This window comes from Myripristis murdjan, chromosome 3 (assembly GCF_902150065.1).
Source record: "Myripristis murdjan chromosome 3, fMyrMur1.1, whole genome shotgun sequence".
Taxonomy (NCBI): Eukaryota; Metazoa; Chordata; class Actinopteri; order Holocentriformes; family Holocentridae; genus Myripristis; species Myripristis murdjan.
This window is the reverse complement of record NC_043982.1, coordinates 5,875,791-5,895,530: the sequence shown is the minus strand read 5'-3', so window position 1 is coordinate 5,895,530 and position 19,740 is coordinate 5,875,791. Positions and strand designations below refer to the sequence as shown.

The 19,740-nt window shown below is 40.8% G+C and overlaps 1 long non-coding RNA gene across 1 annotated transcript; it reads left to right on the top strand.

The window, feature by feature from the left end:
• The first annotated feature begins 6,057 nt into the window (after positions 1-6,057).
• On the top strand, positions 6,058-18,324 carry LOC115355527 (uncharacterized). Its single transcript, XR_003927889.1, has 2 exons — positions 6,058-6,148; positions 17,758-18,324. It is a non-coding gene; the product is annotated as an uncharacterized LOC115355527 (long non-coding RNA).
• Positions 18,325-19,740: the final 1,416 nt, after the last annotated feature.

Sequence of the window (19,740 nt, the reverse complement as noted above, 5' to 3'; positions counted from 1 at the left end):
TCATGCAGATATTAAAGCAAAGATTGAAAAACAAACAAAAGCAAGTTTTATTACCAGTAGGTCCATATCCATGATCTCCAGTAAGTCCCAGAGTGCAGGCTCAGCAGACCACATCATCACAGGTGATGGAAATCAAGTCAACCAAGGACACCTGCAACAAGACCTGGCAATGACTTCAGTGTCAGAGAAGGTGAATCTTGAGATTCCAGGCAAAGAAAAAAAGTTCTGTCTCACTCAAAAACTCCCTCAACCTTTTTGATGAGATGTTTATTTTTATTCTTCCATTTGCAAATATAATCCTGCTGCCCTAACAGTTTCAGTGCACACTTTGTAACATTTCACTACATTTGGAACAATATGAGAACAATCTGTAGACGTGTAATTAATATTTCCCAACTGGCCACTTACCACATCACATCCATGAAATGAGGAATGAGAACACCAAATGAGCGCTAGAGGGCGGTATAACCCCAGTGCTTCAGCTGTAGTAGACGCCTCTGTCAGCAGCATTATTTCCTGACTCACCTCTGTTAGGGTCGAGCAGCCATATTTTCTGAGAACTGAAACTTGTCTGAGTCTTTAGACTGGTAATAATTTGATAAGAATCTGTAATTAAGGGGTGAAGATCTGGCCTGTTATCGAATTTAACAAGCAGCACTGTACCCATGTGTACTGTAAACTGCCTGTGTATTCAGTGTCCAAATAGCAAAAGCCCCAGATAAATTGATCACATCATTTTGTTTAACAAGGTGGTTTACAATCACATCACAATGTCTAAAAGAAAAAAACTTTTTTTCAGTGACAATTTTCATATAAAGAACATACAGTGTGATGAAGTTTTTCTCAAGCAGCTGGCCTTGCATCACTAATTTGTAGATGGTATTTTGTGATGATAATAATATATTTATTCAATAATTGATGGCAAAATAATACAGCTGTACTTTACTGGTGTGTGGGGGTGAAATGAACTGGAATGATCTACCTTTGAAGGTAAACCCTAATGGAGGTGGATGTGCCAGTTTGGCAAGTCTACTGAGGGACAGAGCTCCAACATGGGTTACTGGTGAAGAGATTCCCCGTTTCCACCTGAAGACAAAGAAACATCACTTTCTAAGGATGTGCTGCCTTAAACATTTCACACCATTTCTCACGTCCACACCTAAAGTCATATTAAGAGAGAAGAACAGACTAATCTGGAAAAAATAAAAATCTGAAAAAACCTTTGAATTCTTGTGTTTGCACACACCTGAAAGAGACATGAAAGAAACTTGTGTGCCTTGCTCACCATGTAACCCTGCTTATGGCACCTTTTAATGAAATGTAATATAGTCACAATTTTGAATATTAACTGCACTTTAACAACAATTCAAATATTACCTCTACTTACATGATCCCAGCACTTAGAATGAATTTAATTTGAATTTGAATTTTCTTTATAAATATAACTATTTCTATTAGTGTATTATTAGTAGTATTAGTATTATTCCTTTTTTCACTGAATTGTCAAGCCTTGAATTCTTTATCAATTTATGTAAACATAATGGCAAATAGCCTAATATCAATAATGTTTAAATAAACTCCAGTTCCTCGTCTTTCTTCTTTTTTCTCTATACATCATTTTACACCTGATAGAGCCTCTTACTGTTTTGTCCCATTTTTTTGCCGTCAGGCTGAAATGACGTTTGCCAGCTGACCTGACGACTGACATTTCGAGGGACCCCCTGATTGGCTGACCGCAGAGCCTTCAACCAATTAAACAACTATCAGGTCCTTGATTAAAAAATTCCAGTCATACTGAGTTTGAAAAAATAGATTAGTTGTGTGGGCTGGATGCTGAGGGACTCGGGCCCCTCGGCGCTGTGCCTGATCTGCCTGGTGGGACCGGCGGCAGCGGATTAGAGGCGATCCACACCCACCGACTGAATCTGAGGAATGTGATTTATTATTTATTTTCTTTTTTCTTTTTTTTTTTTTTTTACATTTATTTTGGAAAAAGGATCACTTTGAATTTCAATGTGTTGAACACAACTGGCACTAACCAGACTCTGAGATAGATTTTTTTTTTTGTCACTAGGGCCTAACAGAGGCAGGAGAGACTGGACTAAAAAGCACTAGAGCGCATGGCCTGCCTCCACCAACTGATGTCAGATATGCCAGATCCACATGCTGGATATTCACCAAAAGTTAATCACGCCTGACGCTACGCCTCCTTTGGCCGATCGGTGTGAAAAGTAATAAATAAATTCTTCCGTTCATAACTTTTAGCGATATCATGCTAAAAAACAAACAACAACAAAAAAAAAAACAACCAGACCAACTGAATGGAAACATCACAACCCCCGCCTAACTGTGCTGTAAGCAAATGAATGGGGAGCAAGAGAGAGAGAGACTCCCATTTGCACAGACAGGGTCTACAGCCTGCACCAAAGGCCTATATGTTTCTATGTGTTTCATACACCTGAAGTGAACAGGCTCCATTGCTACTGATAGAGTCCCACAATGTGAAGCCAAAGTCAGGGCCCTTATATCAGTTAAATACATGGCTGATCATTTTTTCATTGCACCTAAGTAGCGTGGGTTTTATATGCAATCCTGTCACTGAGCACTTGTAACTATTACATAATATAATCCATTGCTTAAATGAAATAACCTAATTTCATTAACAGGGTGTTTGCCACAGCTCGCCATGTTTTCTCATTTTGCTCAGGGTTATCTCAGCAGCAAAATAACCGATTAGGCCACAACTGGCTCATTTGGCCAACTCCTTTTTTTTTATTATTATTATTATTATTATTATTATTTGTAATTATCATGTTCACTTTATTGTAACGCTATTTTTCCTTTTGTATGCTCGAAAAAAAGTCTCCTCTCCCTCCAGTGGGGAGAGTGGGCGCACTGAGAGCGCGTTCACTAAATGGGCCATTGATAAAACAGCCAGACCACTGTGATGGAGAATTTGGCTGGCATGAGTCAAAACTGCTATCCCTAACAATCAGCAGGACTGGTGGTGGCTGCAAAAAGTCATTTCTTGCTTTAGGTTATGGACTAACTTGAGCAGGCGCCTACTGCTTATTAATTTCATAGACAAGTGGAGCAGCTCTCTCAAATTCAGCACGAGGAGGCCTGAGGGCGTTTTTAGCTGAGTGAGATATTCATAGAAAAGACTTGGGTCGTTTTAGAAAGTGTCGCAGTTGAACTCTGACTAGGCCTATCTCATGCAGCTCATTGATGCTCTGAGGCACAAGCATCACTGAATCCAGTTTATTTATGGAATAGAGTTTATTTTGAGCCCATTTCATGCAAGTTAGTTAGTTTGAGAACACACACACACACACACACACACACACACACACACACACACACACACACACACACACACACACACACCAATGAGACACAAGGTGATCTTTCATTGGATTCTGGTATCCATATATTTGAGAATAAACTTGTGTTCCCTGAAAACTCATGTAACACATATAGAACTCTCCACCAACCCGCTCCTGTATTCCACATGCAAACTATAATGGAATCTGGACAGACAAGTATGTAATTTAAAAATATGTGACACACACGCACGGGCATACTGGCAGCCAAGTTGCGATTGGTTATCCAGCAACTTGCTGTCGATGTGACGTCAGTGCAGCCGAGCTCTGCCAGAGGAGGAAGCATTCAGGAGAAAAAAAAAGAGGCAGTCAGAGGAGGTGAGAGGAGAGCATCGGAGACTCAGGGGAGCAACACAGATGGATACGCAAGACAGACTCAGGACCACCGTGGATTGGAAAAAAAAAACATAAAAAATAAACAAAAACAACACGGATAATAAACAGCTTGTTTGCATGATAGAGCATCAGACGTCCTGCTGGGAAGCAGTGAACTGACCTGGGAATCTCCTGAGCACGGATACAAATATCTATAATTCAACATGGATCACTCCGAGCTGACACTGGTGTGAGCATCCATTGCCGGCGGTGAACCGTCGCCCATACAGGCTACACCGCAGATTGATTGGGATTTATCGATCTGATCCAGGCACTCGCAGGTTTGGGCATGCCAAGGCTGCACGCCAACTCTGCTCCGTGTCCGTGCAGCCCGTGAAACCCCGCGTGATCCCACCGACATTCGCCGTCCTTATTATAGGCTACACGTGGATGTGCCAGCCTCCATGGATGCAAGAGGCACCCTCTCACAATGGAAAGTAAGAGTCTTTGGGATTCAGTGGTCTTGTCCTGGCATAAGTCCGGCTCATATCATCTGGAGACCCGCTGTAATGCATCCCAGGAGCTGCCTGCACAGATTTATTGGCCCTGATGTGTTCCAGGCAAAGCAGCTGGTGTGTAGACAGCATTAAAGCGCGCAGTATTCAAGTCTGCTGTTTCCATTAAGTGGAGGCTTGGTTACAAGCATTACGGGCAAAGCCATTATCAGCAGCACAAAAAATTGCAACAGTCCTGGATGCATTTATTATTAGCCTATAGGTCTGCTCAAGAGTGTGTATCCATTTTTTGAGCCATAACAAAACTCATTGTAATTATAAAGTCTGGAGGTAAACTGTAAGGTTTAATCTCTGAAGTAGTTAATAATATTTATTATGAAAATAATGCTGCAGTACAGACTTAGCCACTGTTTTGCCAAGAGTCGTCCATGGTCCCAGTAAACTGGAGGTCATACCATTACACATCTTATTATAGGTGTGAGGTTTATTATTATGCCGGTGTAAAACTGACCAGGCCAAATTTTCACATAATCTGAGGCATATTGTCATATTTATGCATAATGCTGCAATAGGATATACTATAACTGATGATGTTATTTTGTAGAGGTTTCTTGTTGATTTGCTAAAGAAAACAATGCAGGCTCTCCCAGTGCAATCTCTTCCCCCAATTAAAACGCCTGACGTCAGACGCACTAACAAAGGGAACCGTAAGTTCATGATAAGGTTATTTTTTTCATGTTAATGATGCAGAGATTATTATTATACACATAACTGCAAAAATGAATCGATAACCCACCTAAGGGAATTCATATGCATCTTTGTTGTTTATTTATCTATATCCCAACTTATTATAATTATTACTATACTATTATTATTATCTTATCATAGAAACCCTTTCCTTAAAGCTCAGTGTTTAATAAATCAGTGACCTACAGCAGGTAAAATAATGAAAATAATCACACTACCATCTCAGCAATGTGTAGTTAATAGATCAGTGAGGGAAACTGATGAAAAATGGCAGTAAATTAGTATAAGGGCTGTCTGCACTTTAGCCTACATAATGACTTGGCTAATTGCTCTTAGCCACAAGATTTTAAATGGTTTACACTTCTACACTTGGTGCACTTCTATGGGCCAGATTAGTTAAAATGGTTAAGATATGTTCAGTCTGAGCAAAGGATAAGGGGCTGATTTGAGGAGGATTTTAAGGGCAGTTTGGGACCTGTAGGAAACTGAGGCCAGTGGGTCCAGAGCAGGAAAGGCTGCATAACATTTCTGATTATTGATTCGTTTTACTATAACTGGACTTTTTGCAATAGCTCAAACCATACTACACTAATAGTAACACTAACAGTAGAAAATGCATCTGAACTGCCAGGGAGGTGAATATACTCTCACCTCAGCTCACATCTGTACCTGTTCCAGAGGTAGTTAGTTTCCTAAGTGGCTGTTTTTGGAGCTCCAAGACAAACTTAACTATCAGTCAAATGAATGGGGTAAACACAGGTATAGCTATTTTCCTTTCATTTAAAGATGCAGGTTTATAAAGAAAGGTCTTACAGGTCATGGGGGAATGAAAACTGAGATTGTCAAAAAGCCAAGGAGGAACATTTTGAAAAATAAGATATTTCATTTCTAAAATTCAGCTGATTGCACCTGGCCCTTGTAGGTGACGAAAGCTTGTAGGCCTGCATGTCAAATTCATAATAATGCTCTTTGTTTCCAGGAACCCTCAGACTTACCATGCCATCACATAAGATGGAGCCTGTTCCTGTCTTTGGTTATCTAGCTGTATGAGTGTTATTCAGCCATCATAAAGCTAGATAACCGAAAGTAGGAATGGCCTCCAACCCTCGCAGCTCACTGCAATACCGACATAAAACAAAAAGCAAAAAAAAAACAAAAAATCAACCAAGAGGACCTGATATTTTCCAGGTAGGTCTAAATTGTAATCCCATTTCAAACTGAGCAGGGCTCCTCATCTTAGCTGTAAAAAAATGCAGTTATTCATTTTGGAAATCTCTGCCAAAAGTTCTGGCTGGTTTAGCATCACAGTAGCACACACTTAGAAGCATACTTTATTTTAATCTTTGTTTTGATGCCTAACTAGCTTGGTCTTTTTATTCCTGTTTCCTGATTCCCAGTGCACAATCGCCACATGTTAAGACGTTCTGTGAAGTTCTTACCATTGCACCAAAAATGCACCTAATTTGTTTTTTCTTTTTTCTTCTTTTTTGCTCAATCCTTCACTTAATAGTAACTATCACTCCAATCCCAGTTTTTACTACTTTTCTTAGAATCCCAGAAAGTGATGATGGTGTTCTCTGGCATCTTTGTTTAATCCTTACCCAGTTTATGTCACATTATAAGAGGCAGTACACACTTTTTTAACGACTTTTTATTTTTTGATCATCAGGAACACAGTGAAAGAACACTAAATAAAATCACAACTTTCCCCGGGCATATAAATAATGAAAAGAAAAACAAATTTGGTGCTCCCATTTCCCCTGTGAAACTCATCACATTTAACTCCCATTACTGCTGTCATCTCCAGACTCACAGGCTGGACTTTTGATACCTACCTGACACAATTTATTTTTCCTTTGGGGCAGAAGACAGTGCAGATAAAACTTTAGGAGAACACACCTATTTGCCAAAGTCAACCACACCCACCAAATACACCCCTGTTCAGTATTAAAGTCTAATGCTTTGGACAGAACTTGAATTTTTTTGCAAAATTCACTAGGCCAATTCTCTCAAATGTGCTGCACCCTGTTTTGTCTTTATCATCAGTGGTTTAAGTGTGATCTTAGCTGCATTACGTCATGATGATAGGGTTGAGGGCAGTCTGAAAGTGCTGTAGAAATAAGATTTGTAGGTGATTTCTGCTTCTGGCAGTATGGCCCAGATCTAAAAGGTTCTTGTACTGTAGTTAGTAATTGGTGGTGCTTGTCTCAGGCAAAGAGGATAGAAGATTTGGAGAGCAACACATCCATCTCGGTAACCTCCATCTCGTTTGGTTTGGTTTTGACCTTGTCACCCCATTTCAGCAAATCTAGATTTTGTTTTTTCCACAGCCCACCCGTGACAAACCCATGATAAAACAGATTTCCCCTCAGCAGGAGCTATAGTGCTTGTAGGGCCTCTTCAGTGATGCTAAAATTGATTCAGTCAGAAATGGAGATTTGAAAGCTCACAGTATATAACTACATCATGGCCAGCAGTTTACACTAGACCATAGAAGTGAGAGTAAGTAGTCAAAAGAGAGTCAGAAGTGGGCAATCAGACACACTTACCCTCTTCGTAAATCTCCATACTAGAAGCCTGAGGTTCATGCCATCTTTACTCCTGTAGAAAACACTTGAGGGGCAGGGAGACAGTGTCCCTATGCTCAAGGGACAAGGGAGATGGTTAGAGTTAAAGAATCCCCACTATCCCTCACCCCATCACTGTCAGAAGATTATGTTGCTCTCTTGGTGCAGCTGTGGAAGCCATTTTAATGGCGAGTCTCACTGCTGCTGCTAAAATGGCTGTGTTGGCATAAGGTAGGGCTGCATTAATTGTTGCATCATTAAGCGTCTATCAGGCTTTAATTAGCGCTTGTCTTTTAGCCGTCTCCCCTCAAGTGTGATCCAGCTAACCAGAGATGGAGCTAATTAGTCAGGACTGCATTAATGGAATGACTGATTGGTCGTCCTCTCTAGTTAGTGACAGCAAGACTACCTCATCACTACAAGGATTTGACTCAGGATTTCGGCTGTAGAGGTTATTTACTGGATTACATACATGATCACACATTGCGTAGACCCCACTAATCATGATGCTGTGGCCACCTGAACAGGGAAATGGTTTTGTAGATAACAAATGTAGTACGGTTAATGTTACCTTTCAGTTCAAGTCCAAATAAACATGATCTTGGTCTTGAACGTCGCTGAGAAAGGTTGGTGACCATGCATGGCTTGTGTTGGATCACTGTTACCGTCACTAGCTCACTCGGCAGCCTGTACCACTGCAACCCTTTGTTCTGTGGACTTTAGGTGAAGTTGTTGCAAGGACAAGTGTAAAACTCATTAGCTGCATGTTTTTAGCAAACTGTTATCATGCTAAGATAATTGAGAGTGTGTTGGCAAAGTTTGCCCTCAATATTGGCTGTCATGGCTTGGCAGAACCTGCAGTTATTATCAGAGGTGGAAAACTGGTAGATGGGCCTGTCACTCACTGGCCACACCCATCAGCTTTAAACTATGCCCACCATAAAACATGAAAAAAAGATTTTAAAAACAATAAAATGGAGATTTGAATGGATGAATAGAAAGATTTTCATTAATAAGTAAAGATCTGATTTAATGCAAAGAGCAAACTGCAGGCTAGGAGAAGAATCCAAAAACTAGAAACTTTTTCATTATTTTTCTTTTCTTTTTTACTTTCATTTTTTCTTCACTTTTACACAATTTCAAATTCCATTTTCAAATGAAAGACAAAAATAATTCTATGTTGCATATCCAATATAAGCATTTGTCTAGAGCCTTTGTGCCGGCATTACACTTTACAAACATAGTTTTCCCATGTCTGATCACTTTGATTAGAATTGATTTGCCTGTCCGATTGAAGTCAGCCTAGAAAATTCCTAAAAGCCTATAAAAGTGTTTATTGGCCAGGTGCAGCCAATAATAATAACTTCAGAATAATCAGGACAGATTCAGATAATATCCAACTAATAATAACATCCCACTCTTAATTAAGAAAATCCAAAAACATTTTGCTTTTATTCTTTTACAAACTCTACAGCCACTATGACAGAAAAAAGACCACACCACACTATGTTGCATGCTGACACACTTTTGAAAATTAAATTTGTGAAGCCCTAAACTCAAACTATGATGTTTTTATTTTAACAATAACAAAGCATAAAATGAAACAGTAGCCTACAAATGAATTTCTATACAACTTTGAGTGGGCCCTGTATTTCAGCAGAGGAGTGCTAGGCCACAAACACAGGCCTTTGGTCTCTAAACCTCTGAAGAAATCTCAGTCAAGGCTGATCATTTACACAGACTACTGCTGCTAATTGGGATGCCAATTCTGTTATGTTTTCTGATTAATCCTCGCTCACATTAAAAGATTGATTATTAATATTCCTGACAGGCTTAAAGGCCAAGATACAGGCAAATGCATGCGCTCTACAAACCATGCAGCCTAACTGCACTGGAAACCGGACAGTGGATCTGTATCAGAGCGAAGGAGATGGATCACACAGTAATGGGCATTATTACATGGTGTAAGTAATAGATTTTTGTTGACCCATATTTTAGTATTTAAAACGCAGCCGCTCAGGGCGCACAAAGGGGAGGAAGAGACAAAAGCGATGCAAGTTGAAGAAACTTTGAGGGCATCTCATTCTTTGGTAGACTCGCCCGAATGATTTCATAAATATGAAAACCACAATTAAACGGCTTCTAATGGCATTTTTTGCCAAATTATAAGGGTTTGAGCTTTTGTAAGGTGCGCTTGTGGCGGCTTAACAGGAGTCAGGTTTGTGTGCGCCCTGACGAAAAAGCACTATAAAAATAGGCGAAATGAACACTGTATTCATATGTTATTTTTAAATATCTTATGCAATGTGGCTAAATGTCGTGATAAATTATAGATTTGCTGTGATATTGCCAGATAAAGCCTAATCAATTATAGGATACAGTTTTGTAGTTGGGGCGTCAGACCGGTGGTGCGGCCCGTTCATCCCATGCGGGCTGTGTGGCTGTCTGCTGGTATTTACCTGCATCACATCCACTGCCACTTTCAACGCACTGGCCGTCAGGTACATTCCCTTACTGCCCCCTTCCCCACCCAAAAAGAAAAAAAAAAAAGCATGAAGCAATGGCTACATGACAAAATAAAAACCTTGATAAGATACCTACCTCCACCTTAAACAGGGCAGGCCTAACCAAACACCAGCAGCCACAAGACAGACAAAAGACAAAGATCCGTTTGATTTTGAAAAAGCATTCAAGTATTATCATTCATATGGCTGCTATTAAAGGAATTTGTTGCGCAAATATAAAACGATGATTTATTTGAATTTTGGTGGGAGACCTCCCACACACACCTGCCTGTTTGTCGATTTTCCTTTTTAATTTTTTCTTGTGTGTGTGTGTGTGTGTGTGTGTGTGTGTGTGTGTGTGTGCGCGCGCGCGCGCCTCAGTTCTTTATTTGCTGGTCGCCCCACTGCCTACTGCACTTGCATATTTGGTCCACAGTGGGAAGAGGCTTTTCGAAGGCCTCCAGGCTAAAGCATCCCAAGGTGTTTAAGACTGTTTCTGTGGATGTCAACAAAGACACACGGATCACATGAACACATGCACGTCTGCGTGATTAAAGTCTATTCTGCTCCAATTGTGTCAGGTGTGGCGTAAATTTAATCTATTTTATCATCAAAATCACAGCTACAAACTGGGCTCTGTGACTCAGTCTATGAGAAAATGGTCACATACTTACTTCTAGACTGCTCTATTTTAGCAGTCGATGTCCAATATAAGGAAATGAGAGCGTGACCTCCGCATAGGACAATTTGCTATACAAACATAAACGCTCTTAGCCAATTACAGAGAAGCTTTATCCTAACGCTGTCCGCTGCTCCGCTCCAAGACCAATTCTGTGAGGAAAAGCGGACCTGCAAAATAAATAAATGACTAAATAAAAATGAGTGGCTTTACAAAGATGACAAATAAAGGGAACAATAATGCAACTGCAACCGTTAATGAATAGGAGCTGGACAAGCTCTGCATATTAACATAATTGCATAGAAACGAGGCGAGCTGAGAGCTGGATTTAAAGGCGCAGCAGCTGCCTCTCCACGCTGCTCAGCACGACTCAGACTGGGGCACATTTACGACACGGAATTATTTCCTTACAAAATGAATGTGTATAGCTGACTCACACTGTTATTAACAGCTATTATATTGTTTGTGATTACGTGGGCCATCGTTAAATTAGACCGACTCAACTTTAAAAAAGTGGTGCCTAAATGCAGTACATATAGGCCATCCGTCCAAAAAAAAAAAAAAAAAAAAGAAAAAGAAAAAAAAAAAAAAAAAAAGCAACATGTCTATTTATTTATGTAGCCTTATAATTAAGGATTAATTATAAGGACCTTCCCATTATGAATAACTGACTCCTTATATCTTCAAATGATCAAAATATTGGCACAGTGAGGTAAATAATATGGCACAATATTAATATAAGGTTACACTATTGAATTAAACACGGACACCAAAACCTTATTGTCATCGTAATGATGTGCTCTACATGCACATTAAATGAAAAGGTACAGCCCTGCTGTTGGCCCACCTTCTTCCATGAGCCCGCTGCATTATAAATCTGTCCTCTGCATAATGAAAGATTACAGTTTCCTCAACCACAACAAAGAAAGTGGTGCGTTTAAGCGGCCGCCGCCATGGCTTAATACATTAAAGGATAACTGTGCCTTTAATAGAAACCGTGCTGTAATTAGACAAGCAGCCCCTCTGTTGGGGGAGGGGCCCGCGCCTCATTTACATGATCTCAAGGCCTGATGTGAGGCAGAGGGAGGCTGCACTCTCTGATAATAGGAGCTTATTGACTAAAGCAAAATATTAGTATTGCTACACATAGTATGTGTGTACTGTAAATTGTCCTATTCATAGATGGTCAACCTTGTGTGTGTGTGTGTGTGTGTGTGTGTGTGTGTGTGTGTGTGTGTGTGTGTGTGGAGGAGGGCAACACTGTTCTTGTGTGGCAAAAAAAGCTAATTCTGACTTATTGGTCAAGGTTATGGTTAAGGTTAGAATTGGGGTTAGGTTAAAGTTAGGGTAAGGCATAATTTGGTTGTGGCTAAGATCAGGGAAAGGCTGTATAGAATGAATGTAAGTCATTACAATGCCCCCACAAGTATAGAACACACACACACACACACATTGGTCATGTGTGTGTGTGTGCGCATATGTGAATGTTGATGCCTTAGCTTGATTTTTGATTTTGTAATCATTCTGTCCTTGCATAATTAACAATAATCAACACTGTAAAAATATATGGTAATTTTTCTCTGCAGGTATATTCCTGTAAAGACAATAAGTTTTGATGCTGTAATGTTTGCAACAAAAATGAGGCGGGCAGAGAATTACATAGCAAAGCAGCAGGCCAGAAGCTATAGATGTTTTGGAGCATTAAAACTGATTTTAGCTTTATTTGTCTCCTTGGCCTGTGAGCATGCACGTACAGCTTGGAGGAGCCAGTTGAAACCATGACGGTCACTGCTGGGAAAAGAAGTCCCACACATTAGCTGATGACTGGGATGTGTTTACTGGCAATTATCACCAAGAATGCATCATTGCTAAAATGCATGGAAATTGTTTGGGAGGGAAACTTACATTTGATTTTAATTAGATTTAGTGGGTTAAGGAGGCATTGGGGAGACGGATGTCACATTACAGGGCAAAGAGCAAAGTGAGCCAGACGTGCACCTGTACACAGAACAGTTGGAGACTCAGGAAAAGTACAAACAGCGTTCTCTGCCCCCAGTGCACAAACATCACCCCGGCGGCGTGTCCCAGAGGCTGCAGGCTGGCGCTGTGCACGGCAGCTGCAGGCGACCTGTTGGTAGACAGTAGCCACAGTCCACATTATCATTCTGATCCTGGCTTCACTCCACAATGGCTGCTTTGTGAAAGGAGCACTTGACAGAGGTCTACCACCCCTTTTTCCCAACATTGTGCATGTGAGTGGGTGCTGCAGTAAACCCTGGGTAATGAGGAGGGAGAGATGCTCCAGACCAGACAGCAGCAGATGCCTGCATTAGCACCACCGCCATAAGAGGAAAAGTTGGCCCTTTGTCTTTCTGCCTCTTGTCTGTGAGTGGCTGCATCTCACACAGTAAGGACAAGTGTCAGTGTGTCTGTGTGTGTGTGTGTGTGTGTGTGTGCTCATGCTTAATATGTTAATGAAAAGAATATGTGCACCATATCAAATATATATCTTGTTAAAAGAATGTGTATGATTTTAAGGCACTTGGCAAAGTATAAATCTCCTCCTCTTGCAAAGCCGCAGCTTCCGTAACTGTTTTTGTTTATTGTTTGTTTTCAGGAATTGATTTACTGACAAAATAGCATGTCAGTGTAATACTCCTGCAGAACACCGTAGTTTTTATTTTAAAAAAATTGTAAGAGTGGAAATCCAAGGTCTGGATCACCACCAAAATCAAATTAAGATGATTCTAGTGTGCCAAGGGCTCCATCCACGAAAGTTCAGCCAAGTCACATTTTGTGATATCTTGCCAACAAAAAAACATGGGAAAAAACATAACCTCCTTATATCTTTGTGGCCAGAGGTGAATATCTAATTATACAAAACATTATGAAAGTCATCTCCATTATCCCTTTGTGATTCCCCTTGTTAAATCTGTACCAGTCACTAACAAAGAGAAGTAAGAAAGCAGACTAGTAACAGAATGATTTTTGTAAGTTGTGCAAAAGGAGTTGCAGCTCACTATTAAAGGAATGTCTACACCATTTTGTGATCTGTATCTTAACATCTGTCAAGTCAAATTAATATAAACATATATTTCATCAAAGTATTTGTTTGTCCTTCTTTTGTGAAACTGGCACTGAAAGAGTAACCTTGTGGTTTTCCTGGATTACAGATTAGTATCAGAAATCTCCCCTCTGTTAAAACCAGGGAAGCTGTTCTTTAAGTGAAATAACCACTTTATCACATCATGAAATAGGTGAAACAAAGACAAAGTCCTGAAATATGAAATGATAATAATAGTAATAATACTTAGGCATACACAGCAGTGCAAATGAAGTGTGCAAGAATCAAGCAAAGAGGCGCTAAGAGGAGGTGAGATGCAGAGGGTGAACATGAGCGACAAAACAGACAGCATCAGCAGGAATGAGACAGAGACACAAACGCCATTATGCCAGTCTTGATTGTGAGAATGTAGGCATATTGTGTGTGTGAGTGAGAGAGAGAGAGAGAGAGAGAGAGAGAGTGGGAGGGGGAGAGAGAGACGTGGCGCAGTGAGTGTGCATTTGGGGGTTGGACTTTACTCTCCGTCTGTGCTGGCCAGTGTCAGGGGCTGCAACTGGCATGTTAATAAAGAGGGAGACTTTATTTATTTAAACCCAATACAAGATACAGATCAGCCTCAGGTTGTGACTGTAGAATTAACTGCCTTTTTTAAACAACACTGTCTCCTGAAAATGATGCTCCCATACACCTAAACTGCTTTCTAAATTACATTTAAAGGGAAACCTATTTAGTAGTGGATTATGTTTTTTTTCTGACATATCTTTCTTTCTGGTTTTTATAACAAGTGAGAGTCATGTAGTTAGGTTCAGCACCAAAACCACTTGGTTAAGGTTAGGGACAGGTTAGGTTTAGGCATACAAATCACTGGGTTAAGGTGAGTGAAAGGTTAGGCTTGGGCACCGAAACCACTTGGTTAAGGTTACTTAATGTAATATAAGTTAAAAACGAACAGCGTTGCTTGACACAGAACTTGAACTCGGGTCACCTGGGTAATAGTTGGTTGTTTGACTCATTTGGCACCCCTCCTCCCTCCTAGTGCAGCCCTCAGACAAAGTGATTACAAGTATTCTTGTTAATATGATTCAAACAAACATAATCTGCAAACAAAATACATTCCCCTCGAAACATAATTGCTAATGCAGTTTGGTTGTAGGAGAACGTAATTTTTAGGAGATGGTTGTTTTTAAAGTTTTTTTTTTTTTTTTTGTGAGAAGGTATCTGTGAGTGTCATGTTTTCATTTCAACCCTGCTTCTCAAGTTTGTTTCTGTTGTGAGACCTCTCCCCATGATCTTAAATTTCCAGCATGACTAACTTTAAGCCAGGATTTCAAAATCTGACACAGGCATGATTTGGTCCAGACAGAGCAAACTATCAGTGGGTTCAGATGCACGGTCATTCTCCTGGCCAGAATCTGTCTGCATGGAGCACAACTTGAGATTTTTTTTTTTTTTTTTTTTGAGGGGAGGGTGTTGTATGTTTTACGTTCCTCACCTCTCCTCCCCGCCCCACAAGGATACCGCAGCTGCGATCCTGTCTTAATCTGGGGATAAACGCGATTATCCTGCTATGGCTTGTTCTGGGCTTTGTAGCAGCAGCAGAGGACCTTTCACAGCTCCTTTTTTCCCATGGTTGAGTGGGCCTGAGCAGCTAAGACCCCTGACATGAGCCAGCCACCATTCACCGGCTTCAGGCTGGAGCAAACAACCATGTCACCCCCAGCTCCAGGGAACACAGTGCACTATGTATAGATGGTTATACAAGTGTACAAAATATCAGGAGCATCTTCATGACATTGAGTTGCACCTCCTTCTGCACAAACCACACCTCAGCTGTCCCAAAGCCTCTGCATCTGCATCTGCTCCACAGTGACGGCTGTAGATTTAATAACTGCAGTGTTTAAGGGATAATGCCTTTTAATTGGATTCATCAGCGTACTTCATGAGAAGTATCTGTTAATAAGTTAATTCATAATATTAATAAATATTTGACTCAAAGATGCACTGTGCAAAACTGAGGGTCAACTGAGGGACTCAAAAACAAGAAATAAGCAGTGAGTTTATCAGTGAGCAGGCTGTTGATGTGAACCATCAAATTTTGTGCTTATTGCACTTTTTTTGACAGCTGAGTCTAAAGGCTCCTGAGCTCAATGAGAACCATGAAGATTCAGCCAAAAAATTACACGCTAATTCCACATTTTTTGTCAGTGAAATGTAAACATTCCTCAATTCAATTAACCCCAAGCAATTTTGCATAGCGCACCTTTAACTCTATCAAATAAATGAATAACCTTTCAAATATATTTAGAAAATATATATTGCATTACTATTATTATCATGCTAATTTGTGAACCATTTCCTCCACAAGCTGCTGAATGAAATAATAAATCATTTAAAAAAAAAAAATAAATCACTCATTCATGATGCCAACACTCACAGCAATAGAAGTCATGTATTTTTGGGGGGAACTGAAAAGCACAGACCAGATCCTAAAGAATGGGTTCCCATTGTCTGCATGGCATGTCCCGTCTCCCCCGCCGTGCATGCAAAGGCTCCGGCTGCCAGTCAAGTTCAAGTTCACAGTGGTGGGAATGTCTAGACTCCGGCAATTGAGATTACTAACTTCTTCATTCACTTACGTCCCCCCCATCTCCACCCACAGGCTGGGTGGGTCAGTGGGATTTGTGTGTGTGTGTGTGTGTGTGTTGGGGGTTGGTCCTGGACTCTGCAGTGACTGCATGGCGTTACTATGACAGAGGGAGCTGTGGTGTTGTTATGGCAGCAGGCTGCAGGGCCCAGTTATGCGCTAGTGAAAAGGACAGCCTGTCAGGGAGAGTGAGTGGAGTCTCGGGTCCCACCCCACAACCCCCACCCCACAACCCCCACCCCACCCCACCCTCCCCAAATAAAGCTGGGCACAGGCACCCAGCACCCCCACCCCCCCTCCCCAGCAGCAGCAGCAGTCGCCCCTCAGGCCGTTCACACACACTGCGGAGACCCTGGGAACACCAACTATTTCACATTCATCATCAACCCCAGCAACCTTTCACTCCACCCCGCAAACACACATGCACACTCTCCTCATCTATCTATCTATCTATCTATCTATCTATCTATCTATCTATCTATCTATCTAAACTCTTTTACCTCACAGCTCCTTGCCTCCCACCTCCCCTCATCCTCCTGCACCTCCTCTTTAGGACAGTTCATTATGCCAACCTGTAGCTTGCTTAATCAACTTGAGGCTTTCGCAAAGAAAAAAAAAGATGAAATGAAATGAAAGGAATGATGCTATCAATGATGCTAGCGAACACAGGGAGTGTATTTTTTCATAGGCTATCTTAATGAGTGTGTGTGTGTGTGTGTGTGTGTGTGTGAGAGAGAGAGAGAGAGAGAGAGAGAGAGAGAGAGAGAGAGAGAGAGAGAGAGAGAAAGATTCTGTTGAGGTCTCATTCAAGTTTGAGGACGAGCACTGAGCATAAAAGGCTGACAATTTGCATAAGCTGCATGCTGTCTGAGGGGCTTGGGGGTGGGGGTGTGGGGGGGTGGCAGCCACATTGAAAAACGATATGAGAGAACATAAAAAAAAGAAAGCAAGATCCTGCATTGTGGAGGCACAGAAAGAAAGGGGAGGTTTGAATAAGAGAGAGGGTGAAAATTGGCAGAGAAAGGGCCTTAGCAAGTCTCCCAGTGGGATTAAATTGTCCAGAAACCTCTTTATACATAATTTGGTGAAATTGGTAGTGGCTGCAGTACATACTAAGCTTTATGAGAGACTTGTCACCCTCCTTTAGAGATGGTGACAGTCTGGACTGGTGCAACCCGTCCAAGGACAGTAATGGTACATACTGTGTTAGCCTAACTGATGATGCCTCTCCTTATTTCCCCTGGCAACAAAAAAAGCAGACCAAAAAATGTCATGTATTTTTGTTGAACTGCATAGCTGTTTTTTTTTCACATGCTGCATTTTTTTTCCCTTTTTCTAGAAAAGAACGGAAGATGCTGATGCTGCATGGTGATCTTCAGTGCTCATAACTTCGTATGGATTCATTCTCGGGCCAATACTGGATTTTGTTCCTGTGCAATATAGCATATACATATACACATTGCATTAAAATGACACAGACAGCCTATCTTTCCACTGTCGTCATTGCATTAACAAGACTTTTATTAGCCATATTTTGTATATTTTATAAAAGTGCTCATATCTTTTAGAAAACATATTCTTTTTTCTATTCTTTTTATTGTTTGTCATTTAATTTAACTCTTCTTGAGATTTACTAAATTCGATTTAGGGTGAAAATGCTTTAACATAAAATGATAAAATTAAGCAAAAATCTCAAGTGATAGTGTATTTTGAGAAAATGTTTATTTTGTTTAAACCTGTTTATTTTTCCAGATGGGTCTCTCAACTATTGATCTATATGTGCATCAGTTTCTTGTACCATGTATCAACTTGTACCATGAAATGTTTACTCTTTTTTTTTTTTTTTTTTTTTTTGAGAGGTAATGTTGAGAGGTAATATTAATCCATAAAAAAATCCACCAATTTATTGATCTTATTCAGTGTGAGCTTATCCAATGTGATCTTGATCAAAGTGAGCTGAAGAAATGTGATGAACTCAATAAAATCTGTTTTCAAGAGCTGTTTGTGGTATTGATGCTGGCAGTGTCCGTGTCAGCACCATGGACAGCACACACAACACGCCCACAGCTTTGGTGCGTTTGCCAGGAATCATTGGGAGCTGTTTAATTATGTAGGCTATTCGTTTTACTGTGTTGAATAATCGATTCCAGTTTACCAAGATTCTGTCTGTATATGCTTTAACATTTAAATTTAGCCTTACAACGTAATGTCATCTCAGGCGACGCAAGGGGCTGTAAGAGCAACTGAGTGGCCTGAACTTTTTCTCTGGATTTTCTTTAACCAACACATTCAACTCGTCATTTTTCTCTGTTTAATAGGAAAGATAACCAGAAAGAAAATAGTAGACCAAGTCGGGGCTCCATCAGTCGCTGCTGTAGTGTACAGGCCTACAAGCCGCTGGTATAAGGCGCACACCTCCTGTACAACCAGTATGAACTCCTGCCAAATGGTTTCTAGCAGGCCTGTGTCTCCTCTCCACCAAGTCAGGCCTCTCAGGACAGGAAGTTTGCTCTGTGTTTTTTCTCTAACTGTGACTTGAATGCGTAATTTGCGTGTAAGCGCATCTCTAAATGCATTGCTGAAGTTTCTTTTGGGGAACTTCCTGGCTTCAGTGCATTTTGTCGACGTTATGGCCGCCTAAGGGGCCGCCGGTGTGAGGGCCGCTGGCTAATCGTCCCGGGACAAATTAGTCCCAGTCCCAATCCACAAGAATTTGCTGCCAAGGATTAACCACAGTAAATTCAATTCACCTCTTCGCAAGGTGATTTACTAGATGCTTTCGCCTATGCTTACCTTAAAAATGAATGAATAAACAAAAACATAATAACAACAACAACAACAACAACAACAACAACAACAATAATAATAATAATAATGACAAATATCAGTGTTGGTTCAGCAAAGCAGTGTTGATGAAGTCCTGTTATGAAACAGCACCACCGTTCCTCAGTGTTGTGTTTTCTGCTCTCGTCTTTTTAATGATAAGTTAGCAAGACTCCATGCAGGAGAAGCAGGTCAGGAGTGTAGTGTGAACAGGTGTCTGTCGTGTGTTTCTCGGCAGCTCTGCCTCCCTCCTCGTCGTCACACTCTCAGCGCTGTGACTCCCCACAGTGTCCCGGGATGAGCAGAGAGAATATCTCCATTATTTCAGTCCCTCTTTTTAATCCCTCTTTTTTTCAGCGTCATACTCCAGTTTTCTGCTGTGCCTTTACTGTTTGGCACACATCCGATTCTCTCCTCAATCTGTGCCCTGTATGCAAAAACCTCAGAGAAGTGCATGACTGATGAAAGTGGAAATGAAGCCTGAGGGTGTAGCATAAAA